Below are 9,872 nucleotides of genomic sequence, written 5' to 3'. Positions count from 1 at the left end.
GTTCCTAGTTTTTTTTTCCCCCATACAGCCTAAATAAAAATTCATTAACGCCCTAAATTCTGTACTGAAGTCATTACAATTACGTTTAAAGTGATCTCAAAGAAACGGGGCAATAGGACGGTGAGTTTCAGCATCTTTTGCCAAAAGCTCCTTGCGCTGAGCTTTACTGTGGGAAAGATGACCTAAAAATTAGAGAAGCAAGCGATGAGAGAAGCTGCGTGTCAAGAGCATAGCGGTCCTCACACATTACGCACGACGTTAGGAGTTCCCTTGCTTACACCGTGAAAACGCCCCTCTTCTGTCCTCCTAACCCTCCAGACTGTTAGCCATCCCTGCCGACTTGTGCCTGTCTCCTGTCCCAGCCTGCAGCGCTGCATCTCCCGTGTCAGAAAAAAAGGCGCTCCGGGGCGGTGGCGGCGTCCGTCCTCCAATTTCCTGCAATCTCTATGAACACAATCTGGACTGTGGCTTGACATCCGGACCCGACTGGGCAGGTATGCAGTTTATTTGTTTGTCTCACACGGCGGAACAGGTGCATGCTGCAATTACCGGTTACAGAGAAGTGACAATGTCGGCATATGAGGAAAAGCATCTCATGCCGGTGACAAGCTTTGCACCAATATCCTGCACGTTTTAGATGCTCTCTAAAGACAAAGCTTTGTGCCTTGGGTGACACGGGTGGATGTAGAGGGTGTTACCACACACTTTAATACAACCAACATGGTCGGCAGGCTGGTTTAATAAGATGCATTGATAGAGGACATCATTTATTTAATGTATATCAAGGCCCAGTGGGAAGCAGGCGCATCTTTATTGTCTTACTGAATGTCATAACGCCTCGTGCCGAACACATCCTACCAACGAACAATCGCTCAGACCTATTCATGGACATGTAATTGTGATTTTTCTGTCATGAGCCATAGGCTAACAGCTGATGCTCAAAAGAATGAGCTAATTGAAGAAGGAGTGTATTGACGCGGGCGTGGCAGAGGGGGCAGGCGTGGGTGCCAAGGTTTCCTGAACGTGTGAACTGCTTTGTGAGAATGTGAACTGTTAAATTTGAAATGCTCTCAAACAAGTGGACTGTGTTGAAAAAAGAAACTGCCCATACGTGTATCAGTAAAGGCCTACAGTCACAATGACTGAGATCCAACTTATCAGATCGCCTTTTTTGGGTAAATTATAAAATAAAATAATTCATTAGGTTTATATGACTATTTATCATATCCTCTCATTTAACGTTTTCTTCAACAGGTTTTTACATTTATTCAGTTCAACAAGCTGCCTCTCTTAGGGTAGTTCAACCAATAAGAATTTTATTTATCTTTCCTTTGCTGGATGGTGTCTCAGGCTGTCAAACAAATATTGAATATTGCATTGTACAAGCTTTAAACAAAACTTAAATGCAGATTAGATTTTAAAGTCATCCTTCAGATGATGCTGCAATTAACCAAAAATAACAAATGACACTTTGTTATCAAGAGAGTCTAACAAAACCAGATAGTTTATCAAGTAAAGGGCAATAGCTTTATCTATATGACTGTATCATTCAGCAAGTTTCATCATATTCAGACAAGTCAAACTGTGAGCTCTCATCATCAGTAATCCATCCCTCTGCACCCCCTTCTTCCCCCTTCAAACAGACTGTGGGCCCTTGAGTATCTGGCTCCTTTGCAGTCACACCGCAGGCTATAGTATCTCCCAGACTTTCAGTTTGTGGAGGCAGAGTCAGGGAGGGGGCAAATTAGATCTACAATCCATCCATCTGTCCATCCATGTCTCTGCCCTCCCTTGCTTCCTCCAACCTAATTTTCCTTTCACCTGCTCCACTCTCTGCCTCCCTGGTGTTCAACCACTGACAGAGGGCTGTTCCTCTGTTACAGTCACTTTCTGGTTCATACTAATGGGCAAAGCATTTTTGTTTGTGTGCAAACTCTCCTAAACACCTGCATAGAAAAAAAAAAGAATTTCTACTTTCTTGACTGTCAATACAGTAATCACATTTCCTAAAGAGTCCCTTTTATTTCCCTTTTATCTGTGATAAGGAAGATTGAGCAGAAATCCCTTAGTTAAAAGCTGGTTAGCAAGGTTATATGGCAGATGTACTCATGATGCACACAGGCGGTGACTTTGTACTTTAGGGTTAATGTGTAACCTATAATCTGTCACCAGTCCCTGGATACAATCTAAGTGTTTGTCCATATCTTGTATTTTAGCATGCTGCACTTGAGTATATGTGTTTAACAGGTAAATTCAGCACACATGCTTGTTTAAGGTAGCACACTTTTATACAATTCTCCCTTGAGGCATATTTGAAGTCATTCTACAGTATGATCGATTTGTAATAGCTCATTGAAGCAGAGCCAATGTGTGTTCTCCGGCGGATAAACTCAAATTGCTTTGAAGTTGGAGGAGCTTTCAAAGGCATATCAAGGATAGCAGCATGTAATAAACTGTCACTTGTGCATTATCTCCACAAATGATGCACAAATTAACATACTAAAGTTACGACTGGCAAAATGGGTTGACAGAGGTATATTCATAAGGTAAGCGCCATGTTATCGCAAGATGAGACTCTCAGTTTAATACCTGCAGTAATGGATTTTCTGAAGGATATCAGTGTGATTGCTGATACTCATCAGAATGAGTGGCTGTAAAGGTAATGAGTTTTTTTTTTAAATAAGCAAAGAAAAAAGAAAACATGGTTATGTTATTAGAGCTCTTCAGTTCCTTAGCTGAAAGTAAAGTTGAATTCAAGTTGAGACAGTTTTTAGTTTTTCTCCTCTCCGTTTACCATCACACTGAACTTGAAATTAAGCTATAATGGTGTGACAGAAGTGTTGACTTTCAGCTTTAATTCAAAGAGTAAAAAAAAGTATTGTAATAAAAGGCTGCACCATATTAACATACATTACATGTTGAATGTAGTGATGACTGTCTGAATAAACTGAGTTAGTGGCAGATGTCTAACTTGGCCGTTCCATTTGCTTTTTACATATACGCTTGTATATTTTGAGTATGTTTTGAGCCATCTGCACTGTGACACACTCTCCAATCAACCAAAGAGAAATTTCCTTTCGCAGCCATACATGTCTGTGACATCACACTGCCACCATGTTTCACAGAGGAGGTATACTTTGGACCACTGGCTGTCTCTGTTCCACTCCATACTTCTCTCTTCCCATTGTTATGGTACAAGTCAATCATGGTTTTCTCTGTCCAAAGAATCTATTTCTAGAGCTGGGCAGAGTCCTTTATATGTCTTCAGGCTAAATCTAACATGGCCTTTCTGTCTTTAAGTGAGTGTTTTCAGTGCTTTGCATGTTGAGGTAAACTGTTTATATTGTCCCTCAGTATTTCATTGAGTATTATCGACTTGGCAAAATGTTGTGAGGGAGTTATTACTCACTAAGAACTCTACAATCATATACTTTAATTGTCCTCTGGGGGCATTTAGGCATTATGGAATTGTTGAGCTCACTAGCACGTTCCTTCTTAATAATGTATGATATTCTTGATTTTGCCACCTGTTTCTAATATTTCTCAGATAGATCTGTTTTGTTTTTTCAGTTTAACAATGGTCGCTAATTTGTTTTAAAATCTCTTTGGATTGCATGTTTAGGGTTCCCTTTGAACAGCAACCCAGTGAAAAATTAAAATCAATTTGTCATTACATAAGGATGATACAGGTATACCTGACCACGAAACTGCTTATCATTGTTTGTCAGTAGCCCTGCTAAAAGAAAAAGAAACATTCTGAATGAAAACTATACTCACTGTATATATGTGCAACATCAGCACACTTGCAAGGGTATCAGGTCAGTGTGCAGTACTTTGTCAAAGCACATTTGATTGCAAATGATTAGAGGGTTAGAAGTCCAACATCTTCTCTGGCTGTTCACTCCAGCATTTACCTGTTTTTTTTTACTTGGCATGATCTGTTTTCAGTGTCTCAGCAAACCCAGTTTACTTGGTCTCTCCTGATACGAGACTCCAGTGTTAAAGCTTCGCCACATCGGTTTCCTGTTGTGTCAAATGGAGTGATAGTGGAAAATTTTATTGCTGGTATATTTCTGATGCTGCAAGACATTTTTAGGCCGCTACTTCCAATAGACTTTTAGCTCTTTTAGCAAAAGCGTGACTTTGCAAACCTGAACAGTTTCCATGTCACTGAGGAAACATGTCTTCATTTCTTTGGCAGTGTTTAATCATCATCAGCAGCTGTCGCTGACAGTACTCCAGCTTGTTGTTAAACCAGCACATCTTCCCGATATTTCTAAAGAGGGAGCTTTTGCCTGTGTTGTAAATCTTAATTTGTACAGTATTTCTTTTTAACATTGTTTCAAAGTGCTTCACTAAAAGGAATAAAAGACAAAAACCAAGCAAAGAAGGTAAAAGGTAAAGCAACATGCACACAGTAGCACGAGTATCAAATAGATACTGAGAGTCCCGCTTATTAAACATCAACATCCCCATCATTTTCACTTTGATACCATCACATATTACACCATTGATTTCCATGGTCTAACCAGAATTTTGTTCCTCCATAATTAATCGTGCCCTGCACAGTAACAAAAACTCTGCTAAAAATACACATCTTGTTTGGCAGAGCTTTTGTGTTAATTGCAAACATCTTAAAGCTGACCAGAAAGAAACTGACATTACACTGAAAGTTGTTGGTCATCCTCCATCTACAAAACCACCACCACCACTTTCTCGACCGTGTCACAGCAGAGTGTTAGTCTCTGCATGAACTGTCACATTCTTCAGCTCAGTGCCATGTGATGGTCCACCTGTGCCTCCCTCACACATGTGTATGTGTCAGCCAGTAAAATAACCCTATAGGCTGTGTTTTCTATCTCTCTTTTTCTATCTCATTTTTGATATGCTTGACAGATGATGTTAGGGTTTCTATGGTAACAGCATATTAAACAGGCATGTTTGATGTCTTTGTGTTAACTATTGTTGGTGGCAACACTCACCACTCCAGTTAGCACAGCATGGTGCCTTTTGTTTTTCCTGTCGTTGGGCGAAGAGTGAAGTTCCCTTTCTGTTTGATTTAGAAAGAAAAGGTGGCTGAAACACAGGATGTGGAGAAATTATTTTACAGCGATTATGGAGGAGGCGATACTCCTGTTCTCATTTATAATGGCTGTTTTGATAGAGAAGAATATATAGAGAATATATTTATGATTGACATTTGTCTGACAGTTCTATTCCTTTAGGCCACATGTCGAAGTGGCCTAAGATGTGCTGTATGAGTGTGTGTGAATGAGTGAATGTGACTTGCAGTGTAAAAGGTCAACTAGATTAGAAAAGTGCTATGTACATATACTTTCATGACTAATATGTTTTCCTCTTAGCCTTTGCAACTGCAGTGGCTATGATCACCTACCTGTTATATACTTGTACAGGAGGTGAACACAGTGACAGTAATGTATGCACTTCATAGGCTGCTTGACAAAATATAACTTTGTGAAGGTCAGGATGTTCAGAATCTGTTTCGACTGTTTTAAGACGACAATGTTCGTCAGCACTGTTCGTCAGTCTCTTTCTAAATGTAAACTGCTGCAGCATGTTTGAACTCTTTTTGGCACTGAGCGTATCAACAGTAAGTCTCTGTCTGTGTCACAAATATATATTCAGTTTGAGTTTTGAAAAAGAAAATGTTTTTAGTAGAGAATTCTAAACACGTTAGCAGTCCAAGTCTTACTTTCATGCCGAGTCCAGCAAAAGTTGACCTTAAAATCAATGAAAAAAGTCTCTCTACTAAACAGATGTAAGATTACTTTGTGGTGTAGGATTGAGGATACTGGCTCTTTCACATATGTGAATTCATTAATATTTAAGATATTCATCTCATAAATCAAATGATGCACTTTGACAGCTCACGTTGAGGTATTTCACCGGTTGATTTGCTTTAATCACTGAGGATTAACTTCACAGTGATCTGCCCCAAACTCCCTGCTCTGATAATTTTGATATGCATACTTTCCACTTTATTTGAATCCAAAGAAACGTTGAAGCAAATGCATACAAGGTTTCTCATAATACATTTTTGATATCAGGTCAAAAGGGGGTACAAAGGATTACAGATGTTGATGTGTAACAACTGTGATAGTCTTGTATGTTAGTACAGACCCTTTCCTACAAGAGAGTGCTTATATTTTGTAGGTATGGGTCGCACAGTTCTTCATGGGCCTTTCTCTTTGGTGGGATGAACTTGCAGCCTCATTAGTTTGGATGTGGTATCATTTATCTAAGTTGTGGGTGACGTGATTTGCAGAAGACTTTACAGTCATTCCATGCAATCTGCTTTCAAGACTGCTGAGTGCCACAGGTTTGGAGAATGTGTATATGTGGTTTCTCCTGAGCAAGGACATCTCACCACTCCCCCTTACCCCACCCCCACCATCCTATACCTGGTTCTCCCTCGCCAGCCTCAGCTCAGCTAGGATTGATGGACTGGTCGTTTAGGCCATTAGAAGGGAGGCTCCAATAGTAAAGCAGAGATGCGGAAAGAGATGCTCACTGAGGAATGTTGAGCAATTGGCTATTACAGTAGGTGGTTTCTGTGGATGTCAGTGTAAGTACAATAATTTAAATAACAATATGGAGTACATACTAAAAGACAGTGTATAACATTTTCTTAGAACTGCCTGACACGTTTCTGGATACTCAAAATTCATTGCTATTCATGCAGGTAGCAGCAATGTTGTCTGAGTACGTTGTGTTCATTAGCTGTAGTGTAGTTACTCCTCTGCTGACATTGGAAGTCTTTGCACTTCTCGAAAATCTTCAAACGCATCCCGACAATTTGATTTGAAGACTCGAGTTATTTTTTCTATCATCTTGTTAGCATAGCATACACCAGGCAATCCTTTAAGAAAGGAAGGGAGAATGCGGTTCCTTAATTCCTTACATCAACATACTTTAAAATGCAGACGATTTTTCATTTAAATAAGCCCCTCTGCATTAATGTCAAGGACATTGGCACTGCCTTGGGAGGACTTTTTGCTGAAAGTTAATACTTTAAAGGCAGCTTTTGTAACTCTGGACTTAAAAGAATATCATCATCGGGGGCAGAGTTTTACCAGAGGAGCTCTGTGTTTCCATTAGTTTTTAGAGTCAGTCTTTTTATCAGTATGACAATGAGTGGTAAAAAAAAGCCTGATGAATACTATCAGCTCCTGCATCTTAATTGAAGAATCATCAATTAGATTAGCTAACTAACAACTAACAAGAGCGTACATACACAGCACTTATTCTAATCCAAAAACGGAAACTGTGTGGTCTTGTCATGATGACAAAGCTACCTTTACACTTCGATAGTTTACATTATACGATTGGCTCAGTTTTTAGTACAAACACAGCAACACACATCAACACCATGACCCTTTTCACAAACGGGTTTTGCGTTATCGGCCCCCAAAAAAGAAGTCCTTCTTAACCTGTTGCTGTTCCTCTTTGGAAATTCACATATCAAACAGAGCTGATGCTGCATTTATACATACAGCAAGCTGAGTTTGTGGAATTGGCTGAGGAAAATTATAGTTACAACACAAGCTGCATCCACAGTCATTTTCTTAACAGTCTGGAAGAAAAGTTGCACGTTCTGCATCAGATTTCAGTCCTTTTCTGCCTAAAAGCTGTCTCCAACAAGGAAAAACCGCACTAGTATTTACTCTTGTGTTGATTCTTTTTTGCTAATTTACTATCTTGCTGCTGATTGCAGTTTCTTCTTGGTAGCGGGTGGCAACGAAGGTTATGTTTGCTTGCCAGGAGATTCCACAATTACTGTGTTGTTGTTTTTTTAACTAAATTATCCACATTTCTATCTTATGTTTGTTTGCTTCTGGCTCCTGTTGGCTGGAAAGGCAGACTGGAGACGAGGGTGACTCATATCCCATCTTGTGGTACAAAGAGGTGTTACTGGAGGTGTGGTCCACCCCTAGAGTTGTCTCAGTTGTATATCTCAGCTGCAAAGTACATGGGAGTTTTTTTTATTCAACATTATAGGGATTGCTTTTACTAACATGCTTGATAGCATGAGGAATGCTGCTTGCAACAATGGCACAGGATTTGTCAAAAATGAACAGGGCAAATATTACCCTTTACTTGTTCAGACAGGCAGGTCTGATCTACAATTAAATGCAGCACTTTGGTCTAAAAGCCGTAAAATGGAGCAATCATCAGCATCTAGTCAGATGTGCTGATGAGAGAGCCCCAAAACCTGATACAGAATGATATTTTTAGGTCTCTGTGAGTAATATTGTTTCTTTCTGTAAAAATGCTGCAATACCAGTTATAGCTGGAATTGCAATAAGAATACATTTTAAGTATATATGCTTACTGCTGTTTATCTCTGTTTTACTTTCACATGTGTATCAGACTTCCTTTACCTAACTGATATATTCATACTAAAATACTTAACTAAGGTGATCACTGGACTCTGGTAGTACATGCGCTATTTCCAAATGGCATACTGTGTTTGAGAAGTGAGAGGAATCTACAAGCTGTCATTGCTGTGCTACCCCTGCTCTGTTGTGACATATTTTTGAGATGCTACATCTGACAATTTTCTTCTGTCCATGTGCTGATGAAGGATGGGCCTGTGGGCAACTGATGCCTGCCTGAAGAGACACATAAATTTTTGGGGCCTCTAAATTGACTCTTTGTTTGAAAAATGTCAGGAAGACAGATGTTCTCAGGCATCCTGCAGTGAACAGTGCATCATGGACATCATTTTGCCCTAGATGATCAACCATCATACGTTTGACCATGAGGCAGTATATCTGAGCTGCTCGAATGTGGACAATGAGGGCTTTGGGACGTTGCATTTTTGCATCCTGATTCTGTATGTTTGTAGGGAACTCCGCAGTTTTTTTTTTTATTCAGTGAGTGTGGTTAAGAGTCTTGCAGTAGAACCAGGACATCAGTTCTCAAAAATGAGTATTGTTCACCTGGGCTCAAATGTAGAGCACAGAGGAGGTCATCTCCAGAGACTGACTGACATGAAACGGCTGATAGAGCCCTGAATGAGAGGACTCAGTGATAGTGATGTCTGTGTGCATGTGTATACGTGGCTATGACAATCATTTGCATGTCTAACTGAATTCTGCTTGTTTGCATCCTGTCAAAAAGATTTTCAATAACTGTGAATGCTTGGGTGAACACATCTTGTCTTGGTAATACGAGCAGCAAGGTAATGATCCTCATGGAGACAAAGCTCATTTATTTGATTTGAAGATATGATCTGTTCCTCTTGGCTCTTGGAGATACTGCACCAAGGTTAGATGAAAGAAAAAATGCTGCAAAAGTGTACAACAGTGTTGGACCATCTGTACTCTCCTATACTAGGAAAGTCAGCCCAGGAGGTGGAAGTGACTCATGCCCTCCTCCCATCCTGACTAAGTTACCGGACATATATGCATGTGTAGGTACATTTATTAGATTTACCATAGAGAATTAAACGGTTAATTAAGGTTTGTGAGACCAGCAGCAAAAATGAACATGGACCATAGTTATTTTAAGCTGTATGATCTATGTGGTTTGCACCGTTGCCTTACAGCAGGAGGGTTCCTGCTTCCTCTCCAGGTTCCTCTCCAGGTACTCCATCATCCGCTCATCGTTCAAAAACATGCATGTCAGGTTGGTTGGTGGCCCTAAACTGACCCTAGGAGTGAGTGTTAACACCCATGATTGTGTGTCCCAACAAATTTGGTGGAGACTAAAATGGAGCATGAGTGCAAATATCAAACTTTTCATGAGGTTGACAGACACATAACTCAAAATTCATATTTGGCTGATGAGGAAATAGTCAGAGGTTTTTAGGTAACTGAATAACAATGTTCATTTGGAATCAGAGGCAG

General features: G+C 40.0%; 1 protein-coding gene across 5 annotated transcripts in view; it reads left to right on the top strand.

Annotated features, from left to right (window-relative positions):
* The first annotated feature begins 219 nt into the window (after positions 1 to 219).
* LOC140271997 (band 4.1-like protein 1) overlaps positions 220 to 9,872 on the top strand; it is a 40,997-nt gene continuing 31,344 nt past the window's right edge. For 4 of the 5 annotated variants that reach the window (XM_072367298.1, XM_072367297.1, XM_072367295.1 and 1 more), the window contains exon 1: positions 220 to 494. The gene's annotated coding sequence lies outside the window, so the exon portion shown is untranslated. The remainder of the gene's footprint in view (positions 495 to 9,872) is intronic. The other variant, XM_072367299.1, reaches the window with a different exon arrangement.

This window comes from Leuresthes tenuis, unplaced genomic scaffold, assembly GCF_036924035.1.
Source record: "Leuresthes tenuis unplaced genomic scaffold, fLeuTen1.0.hap1 SCAF_16, whole genome shotgun sequence".
In the NCBI taxonomy this organism is placed as follows: domain Eukaryota; kingdom Metazoa; phylum Chordata; class Actinopteri; order Atheriniformes; family Atherinopsidae; genus Leuresthes; species Leuresthes tenuis.
The sequence above is the reverse complement of the archived record's forward strand: the minus strand, read 5'-3'. Positions and strand labels throughout refer to the sequence as shown.